The sequence below is a fragment of the Schistocerca serialis genome, chromosome 5 (genome assembly GCF_023864345.2).
Source record: "Schistocerca serialis cubense isolate TAMUIC-IGC-003099 chromosome 5, iqSchSeri2.2, whole genome shotgun sequence".
Classification (NCBI taxonomy): domain Eukaryota; kingdom Metazoa; phylum Arthropoda; class Insecta; order Orthoptera; family Acrididae; genus Schistocerca; species Schistocerca serialis.
In genome coordinates this window covers 360,171,856-360,196,791 of record NC_064642.1, presented here as the reverse complement: position 1 = coordinate 360,196,791, position 24,936 = coordinate 360,171,856, and the positions used below count along the sequence as shown (strand labels likewise).

At 42.6% G+C, this 24,936-nt stretch overlaps 1 pseudogene; it reads left to right on the top strand.

Annotated features, from left to right (window-relative positions):
- Positions 1-3,623: 3,623 nt before the first annotated feature.
- Positions 3,624-3,741, top strand: LOC126482594 (5S ribosomal RNA; annotated as a pseudogene).
- Positions 3,742-24,936: the final 21,195 nt, after the last annotated feature.

Here is a 24,936-nt window from a genome sequence, read left to right as displayed (position 1 = left end):
GAGCAGTGCTGAGTGTCGGAATATTTCTGACACAAAGAGTTAGAGGAGTGAGGGAAGACAGCGAATGATATACCCTTGCAACTTTTCCAGAAAAAGGGGCTGTTCCGTTGTCGCTCTTGGAGCGGGAACACGTAACGAGAGCGAGTGCACTCATACATGTATGCAAAGAGCGAGGAAAAAGTCTCTTCTCAGTACTTCACTGGGAGAGCACCTCTGTCGTTAGCGAATTGGAGTGACACTCTATATTGAGTCGCTCGCAATTAAGCGTTGTTCACTGTGTTGGCCACCACACTTATTGTGCAGTGTGAACACAGACAGAGAACTAGTTAAACACCTGCGAGCGAGTGTTGAGTGGCATCGTGGTGGACTGGTTATCTGACCAGTGTACCACGCCGATAATTAGACTAGGGGCGAATAGGAGTCCTTTACTTCATCAAGGCGTAGAGAGAGTTTGATTGGTGTAGGTCAGTCCAGATAGAAAGAGATAGTTGTGTTATTTGTCAGCAGCGAGCGACGCAGGCAGCAGTCGCCGCAGCTCACGGTATTGTGCGCTACAGTGTATGCGAGCGCCATCTGTCCTTCATAACAGTACACTCCATTACATTTCTCATGCGACAGCCTTGACTGTACCTAGCAAAATTATTCAAGTTGTGTAGGCGTGGTTCTCAGCCATTCTGCCGAGTAAGTAATATTCTTAAAGAAAAGGGAGAAGGGAGAAAAGAACCTTTCCATACTTTGTAAAATAATAGCATTCCTATCCATAAGAGGCAATCTCCTGTTCCAAAAAGAACCCGGAAATATATTATTTTTTTTTACAAGAAAGTGTTTCACTTTATTTCTAAGAACTTTTTGCAATAAATAATATTTATCGTTCGCTTAATGTTTTTCTCTCAGTAACTAGCAATACTCCAGTAACCAAGTATTCCACTAGTTACGTAAGAATATAGAATATTTTTGTCTTTTCCTTACACCGGACGACTCCAGAAGATATTTGTTGCTGAATGTTTTTCAAGCAGTTCTTGTTGGTACATCAGGAGCATCTGTCTGACTTCTGTAATAGTGTGAGGTGGAAATTGTTTCTTCCAGGAGCCAAAGGGTACTTGTTGGATCAATCCATTGCGCAACTTGACAAAATAAAACCCACACACTCACAAGCTGTGTAGGAGAAAGTGTGTGTAAATTTCTGCAAGGTATGGGACAGGAGATATCCATAACAAGTCAGGATATACTTGCTGCATAGAATTTGAACTGACCTCATTTAGAATAAGTGGTGTAGTTGCGGGTAGCATTCATTTGCTTGGTTTGGCATTGATGAGCTTCTGAGTGGGAGGGAAGACTTCTGGGCTTGTGTGGAAGTACTTCCTTGAGTTGGCAACAGCTACAGTGTCATACCACGACTGGAATATCTGAGTAAACATTAAGCCGAAGTAAGTCAGGAAAGACTCATAGTAGAGGTGGATAGAACATCATTTCGTTTGGGTTTTTACTGCTGGAGAAACCTAAATGCTGCAAGACATGCCCTGGACGTTGGGGAAGCCGTCTAAACCCTATGCACTGTCTCTGAGACTGGGATCATGTGATAAATGGTAAAAGATACAGGGTAGCTAATCTGGATAGACACTGGAGCAGATAGGCCATTTAATATTTTGTGTATAGTTGAACCCTTGGCAGAGAATGAGTACTTGAATGAACGAGGCATAGTTTTTTGTACACAGTAATTTGTTGTATATGCAAGAGGTTGATAGGTACCGGGTAGTGCCCATCAGCATGGATAGTTTTGGGTCAATGAATGTGAGTCATTGATGAAGTGCTCATTTATCCAAGCTGGAAGTGTCAAAGGGAGGAGAGTTGTACAGATATTCCAATATGAAATGCTCTAAGCCAAGAAATTCTACCAGTTTAGCGACACTCTGAGGAAAAAAGTCATATTTGTAAGAAAACGACAGGAAAGTGATGAAAAATTTGTTAGTAGAATATGTTGCCAGCTACACTGATAATACAGCATAGGATTCAGACTGAGAATGAGCCATCAGTATACAACAAAACCATACCAAATTTCACATCATCTGCAATTGCTGATAGAGGAATTTGTAAATTAACAGCTGTGTGAGGGAATAATAGAAGAGAGTACTTCCCAGTAGGGTCACCAGCAGTAACTGTATTCAATGAAAAGCTCAGAGGGGAGTAAAGCCTATAGATCCGGTTGTGAATATCATTATTTAAATCAACTTAGAGTCATGCATGCATACCCAAATCCAGACTGCACTTGAACTTTGGATACCAGGAACCTTAGGCAATGCTGACATTCTACGACCATGGTTTTGTGAAGTGGGTATTATCAATATGAGGAAGCGCTGGAGAATCAACCGATAATGGCATTTAAAGTAGGGTTATCAAATGCTATTCGGATTGAATAATGCACTGGTGACATTCCAACACCTACTGGGCATATCTGAAACCAAAACAATGTTTGGTACAGGGCTTGCATGACATTACAATATTTTCTAAGGATATCCAAGATAACATGGTACCTTTATGGGACGTAATAAATAGGTTTCTAGTAACACAACTGACACTTAGGATGGAAAAGAGTCATTTCGTATTGGAGGAAGTTCGCTATTTGGGCTATGTTGTTGGCCAGAGTGATGTGCAAGCCATGTGGGAATTTTGTGCTCCAAACATGGGAAAAGAGCTGCAGTCCTTTTAGGTTTGACTAATTATAACACGAAGTTTGTGGAAATAGCGAGATTCATTAAACACCTGTTTAAGAACAGAATGGAGTTTAAATGGACTCTAGATTGCGAAGAAGCCTTTTTATGATTAAAAGATTTGTTGATCTCTGATTTCATCCTCATTTTCCTGGATTATCTTGTAATGCCAGCAATCACACCTTATTTATTAAGACAGGAAATAGAAAGCGCAGAGCAACTGATAGCCTATGCTTCTCAGGAATTAAATGAGGCAGAAAGGAATTAGTCAGCCACAGAAGAAGAGATGATTGGCCAGCCTCATGGTATAACGTATTTTCGATGTTACTTATGTGGAACCACTTCAAAGTTACAATGGATCACACAGGATTAAAATGGCTAATATGCATTTAAGATGCAACTAGCTGCTTGTCTTGATGGGCCTTAGAGCTTAGTGAGTTTGATTCTGAAGTGACGTATTACCCCAAGACAACACATGGTAAGGTTGACAAACTGAGTCGCAAGGCACATGCAGTTGAACATGTTGGAATTTCTGCAGACAAGTGGTGAAAGGCTCAAGTCACTGGCAAAGGCAGTTTGTGAGTCAGGCTCCGTTCTATGTTGGTGACTGAGTATTGTATAGGCAAAGTGCAGATGACGTTAAGATTTACTAACAAGTTTATGTGATGTGGTGTTGAGGAAGCCCAAAATTCTATCTTAGCAGTGCATGGAGGTTGTGAAACTACTGAATGATATGTGAAAGAGAATTATTGGTGGAAAATATGCAAGTAGGACTTGGAGTAATATGTGAAAAACTGGTACATCCCTATGCACGAAGAAACGAGATTAATCTTCAGTGTATTTTATTTAAGAGATTACCAAAGGCGAAAAACTGTTCCAAATGAGCGATATGGACATTCTTGGACACCTGTATTTGCCAACGGCCTTGCCGCAGAGGTAACACCGGTTCACGTCAGATCACCGAAGTTAAGCGTTGTCGGGCTGGGCTAGCACCTGGATGGGTGACCATCCGGACTGCCAAGCGCTGTTGGCAAGCGGGGTGCACTCATCCCTTGTGAGTTAAACTGAGGAGCTACTTGATTGAGAAGTAGCGGCTCCGGTCTCGTAAACTGACATACGGCCGGGAGGTCGGTGTGCTGACCACATGCCCATCCATATACGCATCCAGTGACGCCTGTGGGCTGAGGATGACACGGCGGCCGGTCGGTACCTTTGGGCCTTCGTGGCCTGTTCGGGAGGAGTTTAGTTTAGTTTTTGGTATCTATATTTACCAGTATCACTTAAGTGTTAAGCACGTGAAACTTTTGCTCAAGAGTGGTTTTATTCGCTGCAAACCCCACCCATTAGTGGGGAACTGAAAAATCAATGAAGAAAAATAAAGCTGAGCACTTTACTTGATGTTCATCGTTCATTACGCTGTTCACTCAATTTCTCCGCCCGACTGTCCTATGTAAAACTTGGATTGACAGTGCTGAACTATTGACGACTATTGTGAACTAGTTGAGGGACTGCCACTTCGGGCCCGCATCTGTAGTGTTACATCGTGTGTTGTGTATATTCATTCATCCCTGTAGTGACACTATCATCTACAAAACATATCATGGCACTGGGACGATATTTTAAAAGGTTCCATGTCTCTAACTCTGATGGCCTTTTCATCCTTGTTCTCATCATGAAAATTCTGTCTCCGTGACTAAGTATGGAACAAGAATACAGTCTACGAAAGTCAAGGCGTATCGTGTAAGGCGCCTTGCATGAGCTGAGGTCAGGTCAGCACCTTGTACAATGCGATCTAGGTTCCGCTATTTGGAATTTATAATTTCCCAGCACCCTCCGGCGGCCTTGTGAGGTGCAAGTGTGAGAGGCGGATGAGGCGCGGTTTAAATTACGGGCAGGTATATTTAAGGGCCGCATTGAAGTTACATAAGGCCGAGTACTAATGACGCGACGTGCGAGGCCGCCTCCTATATGCCGCCCGCAAGCGCGGTACCGCAGCCCGGCCCACCGGCCTGAAGTTACATCTCGGCTTAGGCACGGTCTCGTAGTCGGTAGCGTTGCTCCGGTGAATCCGTAGATGCAGCGGCTGTTAGGAGCTGTACGGGATACCCTCCAAAAATTTCATCAGGTCTGGTACAGACACGCAGAAAAAAACGGTTCAAATGGCTCCGAGCACTATGGCACTTAACATCTGATGTCATCAGTCCCCTAGAACTTAGAACTACTTAAACCTAACTAACCTAAGGACATCACACACATCCATGCTCGAGGCAGGATTCGAACCTGCGACCGTAGTGGTTCCACGGTTCCACACTAAAGCTCCTAGAACCGCTCGGCCACTCCGGCCGGCAGACACACAGAAATTTGTCCCACTATTCCATAGTTCGACGCCTAGAGGGAGCACACAGCGAAACGCTATTGTGTTAAGTTGGTGCTCAAGTTTGTAACGTTTTCACATAGGTTTAATAAACACAACAGGTACGCATAACAGAGATGTCTGTCATCAGTAATATATTCTCCTTTATTACTTACAACAGTTTGCCACTGCTGTGGTAACTTTTCGATTCCTTGACGGTAGAATTAACGTGGTTTTGAGGTGAAGAACTCGCCGAGACGTGTTCGGGGCGTTCTTTTAATCCGGAGAGGGAGTTCCTGGAGGTTGTTCTATACAGAGCGGAAAAGGTGAAAATATGAGGGCGAAAGATCAGGTGAGTGAGACAGGTGCGGAATGACTGACGACCCAACTCCTGTATAGCAAAATGGGGGCGTTATAGTGGTGGAGCATCACTTCACGCAATATCTCTGGTCGTTGTTCTTGGACTGCGTCTACTAGATTTCTTAGTTGTTGACAATAAATGTCAACAGTGATGGTTACACCTTGGGGAAGCAATTCGCACTATACCACACCGTCGCTTTTACAGCAGATGCATAAAATTATCTATTTCGGATGCGCGCAGATGTTTGTATGGGGAGTTGCTACTGTGTTTAGGCTGAAACATTCCTTTCTTTTCCTTATGTTAGCATAAAGACACCATTTCTCGTCACCCGTAACTATACGGTATAGGAATGGTAAGTCCTGTTCAGGAGCCAACTGATCACGAGCAGGTAGAGATGCGCATAATGGCCATCCGCAAATTTTTGTGATTTTGGCTTAGAGCATGCAATATCCATAGATCCGATTTTTGGACCTTCTCCACTGCATGCAAATGTCGCACGATGGTGGAGTAATCACAGTTCATTACATTTGCCAGTTCTCAACTACACCGGTGTGGATACTTATGGATGAATGCGTTTAACGGTCATCATCAAACTCCGAAGGTCTTCCTGAACGTGGAGAATTACTACCTCCTTAAAACGAGAAAACCGTTTTCTTGTCGTGTTCTGTCCAGTGGCAGTATCCCACAAGCAAATCAAATATTTCTGGCTGCCTCTGCTGCTGTCACCCCCCTATTGAGCACAAACAGAAGATTATTTCGGAAATGTTATGATTATTCCACTTGACACATGATTTTCTTGAGTTTACTGCTCCACTTACTATCTCCAAATGACAAAATGACAATATGAAACCTTAAATAGCAACAGTGGGCTATAAGAGAAACGACAATCGGTAAAACCCATAGCGACCAGAATATCAGCGTGGAAAACAAATACGCTACGAACTTATGCACTAATCTGACATTAGAACGTGCCTGTGGAAGAGTAACGTTCTAGATTGTTAAAAAGTCTAAGTACTATGAGGCAAAAATAAGTTGCTCTAGACCAGACATTAAGAAAGCGTTGATATCAATGAAATTTTGTTTTTGTTATGTTGACACGTGGCGCACAAAATCTTAAGTGTTATCTTCATCAAACGATGGAAAATCCACAATGGAACGTAACAATATTATGAAAAGAATATCTGCCACTCACCATATAGCGTTGAATAGCAACTATCTTTTTCATAATATAAATGTCAACTTGATTCTGTGAATAGTTCTTCTTATGCCTCTTTGTAAAGTCGTTATTTTGTGATAGTGTATCATTCAGGCGGGTTAAAGTGGAATATCACATTGCCTAAAAGTACATCCACTGTTGGTGCTGGTTTATAATAACATTTAAGAACGATTTTCGCTGTTAATAGTTCATGACTGTTTCAAAAATATAAAAAGATGTTTCAGTGACTGTTACTACTCTCAAAGCTTTTGTTTAGTTATTTAAATTATTTAATGAAGCTACATATTTCGAGGTTCGAACCTCATCTTCAGGCTACAATGGAAATAGAGAAATATTTAGCAAAGGTTCACATAGACTTTAAAGTTGTTCTTCGTAGGTGTTGTGCTCATACTGCTCAGGAAGGAAACAATAACTCAGTATGTTGGAACACTGACTTCGTTTGTTCATCTGTAGTTCACATAAATTTGTTTTAAATGGTCACACAATTTGTTCATTTGAAATTGCCGTCGTCTTGTGCAGTACTGGATTAAGCCAGCACGGGGCTCATACGAAATCCTAAGAGCAGGTACTTAGTTTAGTTTAGGATATAAAATAAAACACTGCATTCGATATTTACATTTTCTTGGATGGTTATCGCCATAAAAACATTTAAAACATTAATTCTTTTTGCTGCATGAGAAAATATAAACGCCATCTAATTGCAATACATTTTTGCACAAATACACATCATTAAATTTGCACAAAATAATAAAGTTAATACAGTGCTTGAAATGTAGCAGTCAAGTATCAGAAATTACATTTAAGAAAATAATTATATCTGACACCAAATTAAACGAATAAAAATCTAGATCACAATAATTTGGATAACGTTTTAGAAAAATGGGCCAGGTTTTAATAATAAACACGTTCTTTAGGTTACGATCCTATGGCCTAGAGCTACAGGATAAACTCATGTTATTTTTAATAGAGTAGACATTATTGTCTCAGGAGAAATTAATTTCGTCACAAGTAGACTTACAAAAATAAATACGGTATCCACTTATTACTTTGTCATCGATAACCAATAGAAAATTATTCTAACTGATGGGGTTATTATGACTAGCTTGGACAACTTTAGGGAATTCCTCTGTACGTTTTGCGGTGTTTTCAACTACGACACCTACTGCATGGTGTGGCAAATACTCACTTTTACAAATGAACTAAAATTGTTACTATTCATTATACACTTGGACGCACGGTCTTTCCAGTGGGCGGAAAGTAGAATACCATTCACATCTAACTTGATAAATATTTTTACACCCAAGAGCGGGGCCCCCTAATGCGCAGGGCCCGTGGCATTTTCTAGCTCTTGCTACCTGGTTAAACCGGCACTGCTCTTGTGGTGTGTTCAACGAGATCCATTGCTATGGTTTCCTGGATCTTGTTATCCACTATTCACAAACATGCAAAGGACATAGAAAGCACAACGTCACAATCAACTCTACTGGGTAGTAGAAACAAGATGATGATCAAATCAAAGCTTGTTTCGATTTAACCATCGATGTGTCGATTCCAGTTTAACCAGTCACTTGCAGCATCTTTGCACACCTTGCCGACGCATCTCTCATGCTGGTCGACGAAATACAATACAGTAGGAGAGGTCGTGAACATTTCACTTTAAAAACGACAATATAAAAATTATTTTAAATAACTATAACAGGGATTCATATACGTTCTCAACCATTACATATTTTCGGTTTTAACGGTATTGAACCGAAGTTGCTGCAGAAATGAGAGTTCTTGAAATTTGTAATTTTGTTAAGCATCTCATTTATCAACTTTCACTGTAGATGAAAATTTCCACTTCCTACAATATCAATTTTACAGCCCTTCTCTGAAGTATGCAGTGCCTTAAAATCACTGTCTGTTGCCATGTTTCATGTACATGCTTCGCTGTAAGTGATTTGTTAGCTTTAAGAAGTCCTAAACATTCAATATGTCCTTTAAAACAGCTTGGACAATGTAGTATCTGAAAATTCCTGGCGGATAAAAACTGTGTGCCGGACCGAGCCTCGAAATCGGGACCTTTGCCTTTCGTGGGCAAGTGCTCTACCAACTCAGCTACGTAAACGCGACTCACGACCCGTCCTCACAGATTTACTTCGCCAGTACCTCGTCTCCTACTCTCATTCTGGAATGTAATATTTGTTACAATGAATGCATGTTATGTCATAAATTCCTCATTTGCTCACTTTCTCAACTGCATGTTAGATGTCATGCACCAGTTACTTCCTTAAGTTCTTGGTAGTGCATGTCACAATCAGTTGAGAAACTGAGCAAATATGGAATTTATAAAGTGAAATGGAATCATTACAATGAATAATGCATTGACCAAAGTGTCAGAAATACATAAACAGTATGGGGAGTTGGCAGTTGGATCTACAGTAACTCCAATGAGACGTCCCCTAACACCTACATCAGAATTTCGGAAGACACTGTACAGTGTGTGGTTCAGGGCATCCATTACGCGACAGAAGTATAAGCTCTGTCCTTTTCTTTTCAACCAGTAAGCCCCCGATCTTTTAAAGAATCGAACTCACCATCCACAAAACAGCTGCAAACTTCTAATTACTTCACAAATGAAGTAATGTGTTAAATACTTGACGTTAAGCACGTAAGAGAAGAAAGGTTTAGGAAATATTTGAAAGTACGTTTAAAGTTTCTTGGAAGTCACTAAGTACTCATATTATCAAGTACCGGATGAAGATAGAGTAATTTGAGCAGTGCAACTTAACGCTGCCTCAAGATGCCATTTTCACGGTTTCTAACTGTTATACTTGCTTTTTTGGATTGATATCTTAACATAAGATTAAAGTCATCATTTTAAATTTTTATAGTTGGTCAATAATTACGTGAGATATTGAATGAACATCAAATTTTCGTTGCCCTTGGAAGCAGTCACATCGGCAGCCTGCAATTGGGGGGAGGGAAAGGGGGGGGGAGGGTTGACAGTGCCCTTTTGGCCGTTCAGTGATTTACATATGCGGGAAGAGTGTCTGAGGGCGGCCCCATTTACGTCAGAATGTCTCTTGCTTACCCTCAACAACATTACCCAACGAGTATGTGGAAACATGAAATATGCGCGGCGTTTAATTCGTAATGACACAAAATGAACGGAAAGAATCGTTACTAGAAGCGCAAACGCCTTAATAAATATATAGCCAAATCCAACCATTTTCTAGATCATTGCAATTTTTTTGTTACAAAGAGCTACTGATTACACTGTAAATCTCTCCCTCGTTGGGTAAATGCTAATGGTTAAAAAAAAAAAAAGAAATACTGAGTACTTCGGTAGGACTTCAGTCGCTTTTAATGAAAAAGGACAAAAGCCCTACTTTAATATGTTATAGGTACGTGTTACACCTATAAGCATGATTCAGTAAATAAGTCAACAAGTTTTCTCATTGCTGAATAAATATTTGTGCAAATTAAATTCCATATCTTGACAGAATGCGCGATAAAAGTCATCAAACTCCGTCGGTATTAGATTCAGCTATTTCCATGCGCTTTGAAATGTTAATTCGAGATGCAGACATTGAGGGATTTGTAAGGGTACAAATCGACACGGCCACGGGGTATAGATTTTTACCAGCGGGGTGGGAGTGAGAGCTCTGCAGCGTGCCTGTGCCTGGTGTGTTGCCTGTAAAGAAGGGGAACATCTACGTCCACATCAACCTCGACATCTACGTACATGACTACTACAGAAAAATACCTGGCAGAGGGTTCTCGTACACCTTCAGAGCATTTCTCAACCATTCCACTCTCGAACAGCGTGTGGGAAAAACAAACACATAAATCTTTCCGTCAGGCTCTTATTTCTCTTACTCAAATGCAGCGATCGTTTCTCCCTTTGTAGGTAGGCGTCAGCAACATAGCTTCGCATGTTGTTGTTGTTGTGGTCTTCAGTCCTGAGACTGGTTTGATGCAGCTCTCCATGCTACTCTATCCTGTGCAAGCCTCTTCATCTCCCAGTACCTACTGCAACCTACATCCTTCTGAATCTGCTTAGTGTATTCATCTCTTGGTCTCCCTCTACGATTTTTACCCTCCACGCTGCCCTCCAATACTAAATTGGTGATCCCTTGATGCCTCAGAACATGTCCTACCAACCGATCCCTTCTTCTGGTAAAGTTGTGCCACAAACTTCTCTTCTCCCCAATCCTATTCAATACTTCCTCATTAGTTATGTGGTCTACCCATCTAATCTTCAGCATTCTTCTGTAGCACCACATTTCGAAAGCTTCTATTCTCTTCTTGTCCAAACTATTTATCGTCCATGTTTCACTTCCATACATGGCTACACTCCATACAAATACTTTCAGAAATGACTTCCTGACACTTAAATCTATACTCGATGTTAACAAATTTCTCTTCTTCGGTAGCGCTTTTCTTGCCATTGCCAGTCTACATTTTATATCCTCTCTACTTCGACCATCATCAGTTATTTTGCTCCCCAAATAGCAAAACTCCTTTACTACTTTAAGTGTCTCATTTCCTAATCTAATTCCCTCAGCATCACCCGACTTAATTCGACTACATTCCATTATCCTCGTTTTGTTTTTGTTGATGTTCATCTTATATCCTCCTTTCAAGACACTGTCCATTCCATTCAACTGCTCTTCCAAGTCCTTTGCTGTCTCTGACAGAATTACAATGTCATCGGCGAACCTCAAAGTTTTTATTTCTTCTCCATGGATTTTAATACCTACTCCGAATTTTTCTTTTGTTTCCTTTACTGCTTGCTCAATATACAGATTGAATAACATCGGGGAGAGACTACAACGCTGTCTTACTCCCTTCCCTTCGCATATGGAGGAGAAATTTGGTGATTGAAATTACATGTCAAAATCCTGCGCAAAGGAAAACGCCTTTGTTTTGATGATTGACACCCCAATTCACGTATCAATCCGTGACACACTCTCCCCTATTTCGCGATAATACAAAGCGCACTGCCCTTCTTTGAACTTTTTCATGTTCTGCGCCAATGCTATCTGATACGGATCCCACATCACGCAGCATTTCTCCAGGAGAGGATGGACAAACGTAGTGTGGGCAGTCTCTTTAGTGCATCTGTTACCTCCTCTGAGAGTTCTGACAACAAAATGCAGCCTCTGGTCCGCCTTCTCCACAACGTTGTCTATACTAACGTTCCAATTTAAGTTGTTCATAACTGTAATCTCTACGTATTTAGTTGAATTGACAGGCGTTAGGTTTGTGTTGCTTATTGTCTAATCAAAACTTAACGGATACCTTTAAGTATTCAAATGGATGATGTAACACTTTTCATAATTTGGAGTCAATTGCCACTTCTCGCACTATACATCTATCTAATACGATATTGAAGTGCCTGTGTTACTGTGATTGAACCGTCATGTAATACATTAAACGTATTCACAGTTGCGAATAAGGACAATGAAAATACGTGCTGGGTTGCGACTCGAACCCGGATTTCCCGCTTACGGCGGTGGTCACCTTACCATTTGACTATTCACCAAGGATTTGATACAGCTCCAAAAGAAAAAGTCGCATGGCACTAAATCTGGCGAGCGTGCTGGCCACTCAAACAGATGAGACAATCGGGAAAGTGTTCGTGCAACATGATCATCGATGTTCGTGCCGTGTGAGCTGTGGTGGCATCGTCTTGGAACCACACATCACTCACATCCATTTCTTCAAATTCTGGAATAAAAAATTGTTCAATCGCCTTATTATAATGGTCAGAAGTGACCGTCACTGCCTAATCGTTCTCTTCGAAAAATCATGGGCCAATTATGCCAACTTTAGATAGTGCACACCAGACATTCACATGTTCTATATGCAGGGACTGCTCACGAAGTTCTCGGGGGTTCATGCCACTCCAATAACGCATATTTTGTTTATTCACGCAGCCAGACAAATGAAAATTTACCTCGTCGCTGAAGAACACTAAGGCATCATGAGACAGCTCATAGATCAAGGCTTCACAAGCATTTTTTCGTGAAAGAAAATCACAGGGATAAAGTGTGTGCACCACTGACATTTTATACGGTTGAAATTTCAACTCTTCATGAAGAATTTGTCTCACTATGCGTGCAGAAATTGCAAGGGCAGCTGCATGTTTGCGTGTAGATAGCTTGGGGGAATTAAAAATCGACATCCTTATCCTCTCCATGTTTTCAGGCGTTCTGATGGTTCTTGAAGGTCCTTGTTTCTTTTCCTGGACGCTTCCAGCATCCATAAAGGTGTCTACCCACATAACAATTGATCTCCCATCGGGAACACGATCTGCAGGCGCGATGTTGAACTGTTTTCTGGATCCGCGCTGAGTTCTGATGACCGAACGTCCATACGAAAAGTAGGCAGTAAAAGCGAACGCGCGCTCCTCTCTTGCCCACCGTATGATAGCTACTAAACTAACCATTAAAAAAATGTTAAGTCTCGCACTTTTGACTGCACTGAAACCCACGCAACAATGAGTAACAGCCGCTGTGTGTCACGCGTTTCAAATAAGGAAGTTCCCTCGCCGCACCCTGTATATTCCCATGCACATCAGATGATGCACTAGAAAGTTACCTGCCCGCTGTCAGCACAGGCATACTATATTGCAGTGCCTGTGTTATTCTGGTTATGATGAAAAGTTCCTTTGGACATGCATGTATTCCGGCGAGTGGCTAGCACCAAAACAGTGATGGCGTACATGACGCCGTATGAGGAATCAGTTGAAATGGAATACCTAGGCATCTTCCACCACGTCACCGTGAAAGATAACTTTAAATGTAGAGGCCATCAATCATCCTCGGACGGCTGTTTGGAAACGCCCCACATTGTTGTAAAGCTCTTCCAGTTTTCATATGTCGTGATATCTCCCGCATTCTTTTGTCAATAATAAACACCACCTCTGTCTTTTATTTCAGTCATCTCTGCGTGTTGTAGAAGTAGCAGCAGCGTGATTTACACTGTGCGATGTTCAGTTTCCTGTGAGAGCAATGCACTGAGACATGTTACTGTCAGTTTAGCACCTGACACAGACCTCGAAATTGTGTTGGAAAAAATAAAATACACTCGAGGTATGAATAAAAACGCCTTCAGTCACAATATTTTATTCAGTACACGATGCATTTCGGACCCTGTGGGTCCATCTTCAGGTGTAACTCGTCTTAATACATCCTTTATTTGTTCTCTTGAATGAGATGAAATGCATATTCCTGTCACGAATAGGTTTGATGTTCGGTTACGAATTTCGTAAGTCAGACGCGGAAAATATGTGCGAAATAGTGGAAAAGATGAATGGTGTAAACTTACCAAATAATCCAAGAAAAGCGTTTTTAACGTTTTAGCAACAGCTAAATTGAGTACAATCGCGTTTGAAGCAGCAAAATATGGACAAAATTTTAAAAAGATGATAGTGGTGTATGTGGCTGCAGTCATATACTGCTTGGATGTGTTACGGCAGAAAAAAAACAAGTGTATCAGACAATAACACAGAGAACCTCTCTTGCAATTATTAGTCTGTGGGATATGGTCACCATACAGTACAAGAGACGAAACTTTACACTGATCTGTGAAAGTGACTTTGACCATGAGCAACTTGCTCCAGTGAATCAATACCTGTATATTTAATAGGCTCGCCACAAATTCTCAATGTCAGCATGCAGACAGTATTTATTATCGATATATCTGAAGACAGAGTCGTGGTAATATCTTATCAAGTTCTCTACCGGATGACGATAGCTGAGTTTTTATAGCTTGTAGTTTTTCTCTGTTGGCTGGTACAAAATGATGAGGGTAGGGGGAATGATTGGGCGACAGACATGAATACAACCTGAGAGATGCAGATCTACTTCGGAGTGCAGTACCTGTTTGTTGTTTGGAGATGGACTGCAATGCAGTAGCAAAATCCTCATTCTTCTTCCTATTCCATAACTGCTTGTACTATCTTTTCTACTACCTCATGTTGCTGGAAAAAGCTTTGTTTGGCGTTGACCTTACAAATTGTACACAGTTGGTGGAGCTACGACAATATGTTCCCATTTCAACCGAGTGGTCAGAACATGGTCCTGTTGCATTAACTCAGTTCTCCCTGTTTCTCCGTGGGATGCAGAAGGTCTTAGATATGGGGCTCTCTGACTTCCGTTCAGTTCTGACTTAAATTGGGATGATCTCATAGACGAAGCTGCAGAGTGGATGGGGCAGAGACTGAGGAGCAGTTACAAGATGCAGAGGGACTGTAAAACAATGTTACAGTTTTCCTGTAGCAGATAGGTTCGAAAAATGTGACTCGTTTCGAGATATGAGAGTGGCACGAACATGATTCACCAGTGGCTATAATCATTAAAAGATATCTCCATAGGATCAAATGCAAGTACGTGGTTGAATGGATAGGCTTGATTCCAAATCGCAGACGCATTTCAACCAGAAAGTATAACACTATCAGTGACACTTGTGTGCGCCTGTAGAGCCAAGACTGCTTTTCATGCAGGGTGACAGGATCATAGGCATTGTGATCATGTTTTGATAGCGTGGTCCTTGCAAAAAATGTATGTTGTTGGCGATAGAATCTTTCTGTGGTCATATTCAAATTTTGGTTCTCAATAATGTTCCTCGAAAAGATCATCGTCTTCCATCCACGGATTCCACTTTGAACTACCTGCTGAGTGTAATCTGACTACAAAAAAAGAAAATTATTCGCCATGCAAAGTGACTCTCATGATCAATGTAATTAATTACCACATCAAATTGATATTAGTGGTGTGCCATCTGGTGGGTGAAAGCGATGGCTAGGGTACAACGGATATGATCGTTGGCTTGATGTTTTTTCGTTGTGGCGATATCTTTCAACGATTTATCCATCTCCACCTACACAGGGGAGACAACTATTGTAACAAAATCAGACGTATTACTGAAGTTACAAATTGATACATAGTATAAACCTGATATTTACAACTTCTCTGTGCTGTTACCGTAAGAGACTTCGTTTATGGAGTGGCATCTGGTTACTTTATGGGAGTTAGAAAGTGAGGAGGTCTTCCGACTGATAGAGGTAAATCTTAGCACTTCATCGTGAGCAAACAATGAGTTTAATATTCTAGTCGTGTGATGTATTACATCACAGATAAGAAAACATTTTTTCTTGCCTTATTAGAGAATACTTGGAAGAAATGTAGCCTATGCCGTACTGTTACAGGATTTTCATAAGTAACGATACTTCAGCGATGTGAAAAAGCGTGTATGCCTCGATTTCTTCTGTCTTCGAGAATGACTCGTATAAAAGAAAGAAATCTACATTTCTTGCAAGAAATTCGAAGTTTATGGTCAACAACATTGCTGTCTCGGAGTGGGTAAAGTGTATTATTTAAACTGGTAGGAAGGGGGGGGGTGGGGTTCTATGTCGGGGTGGTACTGGTTGGAACTACTGTATATGTCCAAGCTGCAGCTGCTTGTTTTGCAGTGCACTGCGGCTGGCTGCAAGGGCGGTCACGAGGCGTCGGTTACCGGAAGTAACATATTAGCTCAACCTGCGATGGTTGCAAGGAATGCGCCGACATGTCTGATTTTGCCCACGACAGCAAGGGCTGGTGAAGTGACCAGTGTGCTGGGTGAGTGCAACAGAAGCGGACGTGTGTGTTATGTGAGAGAAGATTCAAAATGATGGGTGTTTGCACAGGCTGTATTGACAACATGCGAATTCCTACCAGTCCAATCATCCCCGGATGCTCTCCACGGTGGCGCGTGGTGTACTCTGGCATACAAGTGCGTCCACAACTGCAGCTGTGATCGTGGGTATAGTTTTCGCCGACCTCTGAACGTTGGCGCTGTACTGCGGTAGGGTGGATGTGGGCGTCCAGAAGCTCAGTAAGTGGGATGTAAGAGTGTTTCAGCTACCTCAGACATCTACCCATGGCAACTACTGCTTCGGACTGTATCGTGGTTTAAGTGTGTCGTGTTTAGTGCTTCTCAATACACTGCAGTGGACACTGTCTTGTAGTGGTATTTGCTGTTGTCTCTATCCTATCATGCAGTACGCCTTCCTCCTCCCGAATGTAGTGGAAAGAAGCAATTTAGGAATTCTATAGTACTTTAAAAACCTAAACGCCACGTCAAATTCCTGACTGATAGCAATCTCTGACATCTACCATGACAACTTATTACTACGGATTGGATCGCTGCTTAAGTGTGTCATGGATTGTACTTCTCAATACGTCGCAGTGGACCTCGTCCTGCAATGGTATTTGCTGTTGTTGCTACTACCTCATCACGTGGTACACCCTTTCCTCCCTCCTCCTTCGTCCTGGTGCAGCGGAGAGAACCAGTCAACTTAGGAATTCTATAGCGCTTTAAAAAAGCACGTCTGTAGTGGTCAGGAACTCTCTAACAGTGACAGTATAAATTCACACAGAAATTTGAAATTCCAAAATTCCAACCATCATTTCATGTATCACCGCTTCAAATCGTGACGTCAAATAATAGTAGGTTTGGATTATTTAATAAGGGTTCTCGTCCAAAACATGAAACTATTGTTTATGCACGCAAACTACTGTGTAGTGTCGAGTAGTTTTAAACTGTGTGAAGCAAGTTGTTTAAAGACTCTATTAACGATTTAATTAATATTTAGCGTGGAACATCTTCTGAAGCAACGTCTGTGACATCTTCAAGATGTGATATTATTATTTTTGGTACTTCTGTATGATTCATGCGAGCCACATGTCCCGCCCACCTCAGTCTGGATGATTTGACCATCCGGTCTTTGTATATGATATACAACTCGTGGTTGTATCTCCTCCTCCATCTTCCTCATTCACAGATTGGGCCGATAATTCGTCTAAGTACCTTTGTTTCAAATGCATCCAGTGTTTCAATATCTTTAGTTTTTAATGTCCAGGCTTCAGAGGCATATATAATCACTGGTTGTATAAGTGATTTATACATAGTTAATTTCGTGGTACGAGTCAGGAGCCTTAGAGCTCATGGCGGGACGAAATATACCATGCTAGTTCCTATATCATCTGCAAAGTAAACTTCATCTGTATCTCTCTCTCTCTCTCTCTCTCTCTCTCTCTTGTATGCAACGATCTTTTTTTTTGTGTGTGTGTGTGTGAAATAACTACCGTGTCCACCTTATGTTCCCTACATCAGGACCATGTGACCGGAAATTAATTATTTATGACCTTCGCCAGTATTTCAGTATCGATTCCCAATCAGGTGTTTGCCGTGGAAGGAGGGCGTCTCTCAGGTGCGCTTGTATCTGACGGGTTAGTTGACGCATACGGAGCACTCGAGACAGCAGCCGACAGCCGACAGTGGTGCGGCAAGCCCGCTGGCGTTTCCAAAATCTCTCCGGTGCATCCCAACTCCAGGCAACCTGCGTGCTTGGTGAGACGCGAGAAAGTTTTTCAGATTTGTTTAAGCGGTCTGTGACAGAGTAAATATGTGTTTCCTTATCCGTTCGAAATGAAAAAGCATCGCAATTGTTTAAATATTTCATACATCATCTCGTATCCCATAAATTGTATAAATAAACAATATTCCACACCTTATCTAAATTGTTTAAACCATGTTGCACACACTGCAATCTATTTCTTGCCAAATTCTTCACGTAAATAAATAAACTTTATTATCCAAATTGTTTAAACAATATTCCATACACCTTTCGTGAAACCCATTAGTAAGGGATGGAATATGGCATTAAATTCAAAGTTATAAGCGAGGCGCCGCTTTAGAAGACGACAGAGGGGTTTTTGTAATTGGATATTCAAACAGAAACACGCTGGTGACGATGGGTATACAGACTAAGTACACATGGATTGGGTTGGGTTGTTTGGGGGAAGAGACCAAACACTGAGGTCATCGGCCTCATCGGATTAGGGAAGGACGGGGAAGGAAGTCAGCCGTGCCCTTTCAGAGGAACCATCCCGGTATTTGCCTGGAGCGATTTAGAGAAATCACGGAAAACCTAAATCAGGATGGCCGGACGCGGGATTGAACCGCCATCCTCCCGAATCTAAGTACACATGGAAACTGCGTCTGGTCATCCAGCGTGTGACCGAGGTCCCAGACAGCAGCTCCTGACAGTGACACAAATGCCTCTGGAAGTTCCCATATATGGTAATGTAAACTCCTCGTTGGCGATGGGCGTCTGAGGGAATGTTCTAGAAACTCGACGAGCGTTATAAAAAGAGGACCCGCCCCAACCTAAGCAGAGCACAGTTGGTAATCGTCTGGGACGCTACCCATGTGCTGAGCGTCGGCAGGATGAGGTCTTAGAATATTTAGAGTCGCGTCGGGGCCGAGACAATACTGAGAAGATAGTCTCAGGACGGCGAGATAGAAGGCAGCTAACAGAGTTACGTCAAGCCGTATATCGTAACACTGTACGTTGATCAGAATAAGCTAAGATCAGTAGCGCCAGAAGTAAACTTCCAACGAACTTTATTACTCTGAGTTTTATTAGAGTTGAGTTTTCTTGTGCTGTACACTGAGTTCTGTGTCCATGAACATCCTATTTAGCTTGTAGACTCTTTACATGGTGGAGTTCTGCAAGCTGCCTACACGAAATTCGTCTATCGATTACATCGATAGAGGTAAGCCCTTGTGATTACAACATATCCTTTTCACTCCCTCTCTGGACGCGACACACCACAATCGATGTCCCGCCAAATCCTTTGAATAAATAAATAAACTGTTTTCATACACAGTCTTTTATCCCATAAATTGTTTAAATAAATAATATTCCATACATTGTCTAAAATGTTTAAACAATATTCCATACATTGTAACCGATTGTCGCCAAATGTCCGATAAACTGAGTCTTTTTCCCGCCAGTTTCCAGGTGGGGAGGGGGGGGGGGGGTTGAGGGGGAGAGCTGGATGGCTCCCAGAGGAGGGATCAATTTATTGATCGATTTAATTAACTACACTACTGGCAATTAAAATTGCTACACCACGAAGATGACGTGCTACAGACGCTAAATTTAACCGACAGGTAGAAGATGCTGTGATATGCAAATGGTTAGCCTTTCAGAGCACACAAGGTTGGCGCCGGTGACGACACCTACAACGTGCTGACATGAGGAAAATTTCCAACCGATTTCTCATACACAAACAGCAGTTGACCGGCGTTGCCTGGTGAAACGTTGTTGTGATGCCTCGTGTAACGAGGAGAAATGCGTGCCATCACGTTTCCGATTTGATAAAGGTCGGATTGTAGCCTATCGCGATTGCGGTTTATCGTATCGCGACATTGCTGCTCCCGTTGGTCGAGATCCAATGACTGTTAGCAGAATATGGAATCGGTGAGTTCAGGCGGGTAATACGGAACGCCGTGCTGGATCCCAACGGCCTCGTATCACTAGCAGTCGAGATGACAGGCATCTTATCCGCTTGGCTGTAACGGATCATGCAGCCACGTCTCGATCCCTAAGTCAACAGATGGGGACGTTTGCAAGACAACAACCATCTGCACGAACAGTTCGACAACGTTTGCAGCAGCATCGACTATCAGCTCGGAGATCATGGCTCCTGTTACTCTTGACGCTGCATCACAGACAGGAGTGCCTGCAATGATGTACTCAATGACGAACCTGGGTGCACGAATGGCAAAACGTCATTTTTTCGGATGAATCCAGGTTCTGTTTACAGCATCATGATGATCGCATCCATGTTGGGCGACATCGCGGTGAACGCACATTGGAAGCGTGTATTCGTCACCGCCATACTGGCATATCACCTGGCGTGATGGTATGGGGTGCCATTGGTTACACGTCTCGGTCACCTCTTGTTCACATTGACGGCACTTTGAACAGTGGACGTTACATTTCAGATGTGTTACGACCCGTGACTCAACCCTTCATTTGATCCCTCCGAAACCCTACATTTCAGTAGGATAATGCACGACCGCATGTTGCAGGTCCTGTACGGGCCTTTCTGGATACAGAAAATGTTGGACTGCTGCCCTGGCCAGCACATTCTCCAGATCTCTCACCAACTGAAAACGTCTGGTCAGTGGTGGCCGAGCAACTGGCTCGTCACAATACGCCAGTCACTACTCTTGATGAACTGTGGTATCTTGTTGAAGCTGCATGGGCAGCTGTACCTGTACACGCCATTGAAGCTCTGTTTGACTCAATGCCCAGGCATATCAAGGCCGTTATTACGGCGAGAGGTGGTTGTTCTGGGTACTGATTTCTCAGGATCTATGCACCGAAATTGCGTGAAAATGTAATCACATGTCAGTTCTAGTATAATATATTTGTCGAATGAATACCCGTTTATCATCTGCATTTCTTCTTGGTGTGTCATTTTTAATGGACAGTAGTGTAGTCAATCAAATTGACATCAAAAGTGTACTTGTAGCGGCGAGGGCAGTTCCCAGATGGATTGGGGAGGAGGAGGAAGGGGAGGGGGAGGAAGAGGAGGACAGGTAGGGGTGACATGGAAAACTGCTTAATTGAACAATAGGTTAAGGACCTGACAATCAAAATAGCACAATAGGATTACCCCTGAATTTATGCTTTCCCCTGAATGTAGACAATCCACAATGTAAAGTGACGCCGGTCTTGTCTGCCTACTGGCGAATTCTAATCAGATATGGTGCCATCATTTCACTTGTGCGTCTCGATTCACGATTTCCTTTCAGAAAGATAGCAGTCCGTAGTAACTGTTAGAAAGTCGTCGATGAAAACATAAGTAATATTTGGCTCTCCCCAAAGAAGTTTTACAGGACCTCTGCTACTCTTGCTTTACATAAACAATTTAGGTGACTATCAGAGTAGTCCTCTTAGATTTTTGGCGGGTAACGCTGTGAATTACCGTCTTGTAAAGTCATCTGATGATCAAAACAAACTGCAAGATGATTTAGACAAGATATCTGTATGGTGCGAAAAGTGGCAATTGAGTTTAATAATGAAATGTGTGAGTCATCCACATCAGGAATAGAAGGAATCCGCTAAACTTCGGTTACACGATAAATCACACAAATATGAAGGTTGTAAATTCAACTAAAAACTTGGGGATTCAATTACGATTAACTGAAATTGGAGCGATCACACAGATAATGTTGTGGGGAAAGCAAACCAAAGACTGCGATTTATCGGCAAACCACTTAGAAAATGCAACAGGTCTGCTAAAGAGACTGCTTACACTATGCTTGTCCGCCCTCTTTTGGGGTATTGGAGGCCACGTCAGACAGAATTGATGGAGGCATCGAAGAAGTTCAAAGAAGGCAGCTCGTTTTGTGTTATGACGAAATAGAGGTGAGAATCCCACGGGTATGATACGCGAATTGGGGTGGCAGTCTTTGCTGCAGAATATTCTCATGAAATTTCAATCAGCAACTTTCTCCTCAGAGTTCGAAAATATTTTTTGGCGCCGTCCTACATACGGAGAAATTATCATTATAATAACATAAGAGAAATCATAACCCGCACAGAAAGACATAAACCTTCATTTTTACCATGGGCTGTTCGAGAATGGAACGGAAGAGAAATAGCTTGAAGGTGGTTCGATGAGCCGTCTGTCACGCACTTAATTGTGAACTGCAGCGTAATCATGTAGAGATCGGTAGGTAGACTTCGTGAGTCTTCGCAATGTCACGCCCATCATACGGTACGCTATCTGTTCTGACACGCCTGGTCGGCCCGACAGCGTTTTTCATCGCACAAACAACCTTTCCTCTCGAATTCCTAGTTCCACATCAGTGCATTAGTGTTACGTGAAACTTGCCACGGAAAGCTCTTTGCATACGCGCTACCGTTTGGTTGCACACAACTTCTAGCACACAAAATGCTCAAATGATTTCTCTGTCTGGTTCAACTGCGGTCGTCGGCACCTCCGTCTGCGGTTTTCCAAACTAACTTGCCGTCTCCATGTTCAAATTGGAGAATTTGTCTTTCCCCTACTTCATTATTTGTGACGTTATGTTTAGTCTTTCACCTACGCCAATTTTTTAAAAATGTTTCACGGATTTTATGAATCTCCTGTATACCTCGCACTTCTCATCATAACATGTTCATTGTGTTTGTTATGTTAAATAGAGGCAGTAGCAGACCGTGAGGACTGATGTCTCACAGGAACACTCTTATTACACTAAAATGCGTACACCAGGAGTAATTTATTCGATAAAGCTGTATAGAAATAGTCTCTTGCAGAATCAGTAGACCGTACGATAGTAAGCAATAGATCAAACAAATAAACAGTGTATAAAACGACTGGCCAAGTTATAGGATACGTGGTCAACAATTTTGTGCGAATTGTATTAAGTTTTTTGCATTTAAGGGAAACTCTTCCGACCGCGATTCATCGCAAAATACTGGTGTGCGTTCTGCACTGGGAGCGGTGGTGAAAACTTCGTCAGTGTTCCCTCTGCCTGTGTCCCGTGTCACACGCTCCAGCTGTTGCCTCCTGTGGTAACTCGCAATGCGAGTGCGAGCGCCATAGCGGGCTCTCGTTTCAGCTTCTATGTCTCTTTAGAAAGAATTTATGGGCTCCGAAAACTGTAGTTGTCGTTTCTTAACGCAATTCTTGGTGTGTTTACCCATATGAACACTATAGCGGCTAAGTACCCTCACCATATCGAAATTACACTAGTGGCCATTAAAATTGCTACACCACGAAGATGACGTGCTACAGACGCGAAATTTAACCGACAGGAAGAGGATGCTGTGATATGCAAATGATTAGCTTTTCAGAACATTCACACAAGGTTGGCGCCGGTGGCGACACCTACAACATGCTGACATGAGGGAAGTTTCCAACCGATTTCTCATACACAAACAGCAGTTGACCTGCGTTGCCTGATGAAACGTTGTTGTGATGCCTCGTGTAAGGAGGAGAAATGCGTACCATCACGTTTCCGACTTTGATAAAGTTCGGATGTACCCTTTCGCGATAGCGGTTTATCGTATCGCGACATTGCTGCTCGCGTTGGTCGAGATCCAATGACTGTTAGCAGGACATGAAATTAGTGGGTTCAGGAGGGTAATACGGAACCCCGTGCTGGATCCCAACGGCCTCGTATCACTAGCAGTCGAGATGACAAGCATCTTATCCGCATGGCTGTAACGGATCGTGCAGCCACGTCTCGATATCTCAGTCAACAGATGGGGAAGTTTGCAAGACAACAACCATAAGCAAGAACAGTTCGACGACGTTTGCAGCAGCATGGACTATCAGCTCGGAGACCATGGCTGCGGTTACCCTTGACGCTGCATCACAGACAGGAGCGCCTGCAATGGTGTACTCAACGACGAACCTGGGTGCACGAATGGCATAACGTCATTCTTTCGGATGAATCCAGGTTCTGTTTACAGCATCATGATGGTGGCATCCGTGTTGGGCGACATCGCGGTGAACGCACATTGGAAGCGTGTATTCGTCATCGCCATACTGGCGTATCACCCGACGTGATGGTATGGGGTGGCACCTCGGTCACCTCTTGTTCACATTGACGGCACACTTTGAACAGTGGACGTTACTTTTCAGATGTGTTACGACCCGTGACTCTACCGTTCATTCTATCCCTGCGAAACTCTACATTTCAGCAGGATAATGCACGACCGCATGTTGCAGGTCCTGTACGGGCCTTTCTGGATACAGAAAATGTTCGACTGCTGCCCTGGCCAGCACATTCTCCAGATCTCTCACCAGATGAAAACGTCTGGTCAGTGGTGCCGAGCAGCTGGCTCGTCAAAATACGCCAGTCACTACTCTTGATGAACTGTGGTATCGTGTTGAAGCTGCATGACAGTTGTACCTGTAACCGCCATCCAAGCTCTGTTTGACTGAATGCGCAGGCGTATCAAGGCCGTTATTACGGCCAGAGGTGGTTGTTCTGGGTAATGATTTCTCAGGATCTTTGCACCCAAACTGCGTGAAAATGGAATCACATGTCAGTTCTAGTATAATATATTTGTCGAATGAATACCCATTTATCATCTGCATTTATTCTTGGTGTAGCAATTTTAATGGCCAGTAGTGTAATATAAAAATCAACTCTAAATGTTTTCCACGCACTCCTAAGTGCACACTATAGACGGTGGTATAGAGTGCAGCGTCACGTTGTACAGTTTCTCTTGCTTCTGCGAATCGCTCCAGCACCCGGTTTCCTCGTGCATACCACTATCATAAAAGATTATGAAGCGAGTGTAATGTCACGATAATAGGCGTAGTTATGGGTCACAAATTTGAAAAGGCAACAGCGATGTGCGAAATAAGCAAAAATCAAGGTGGCCACCTCACACAACTACGTGTGTCATGTCGAGTATTGGTTCAAGCCGATCGTCTCTTCA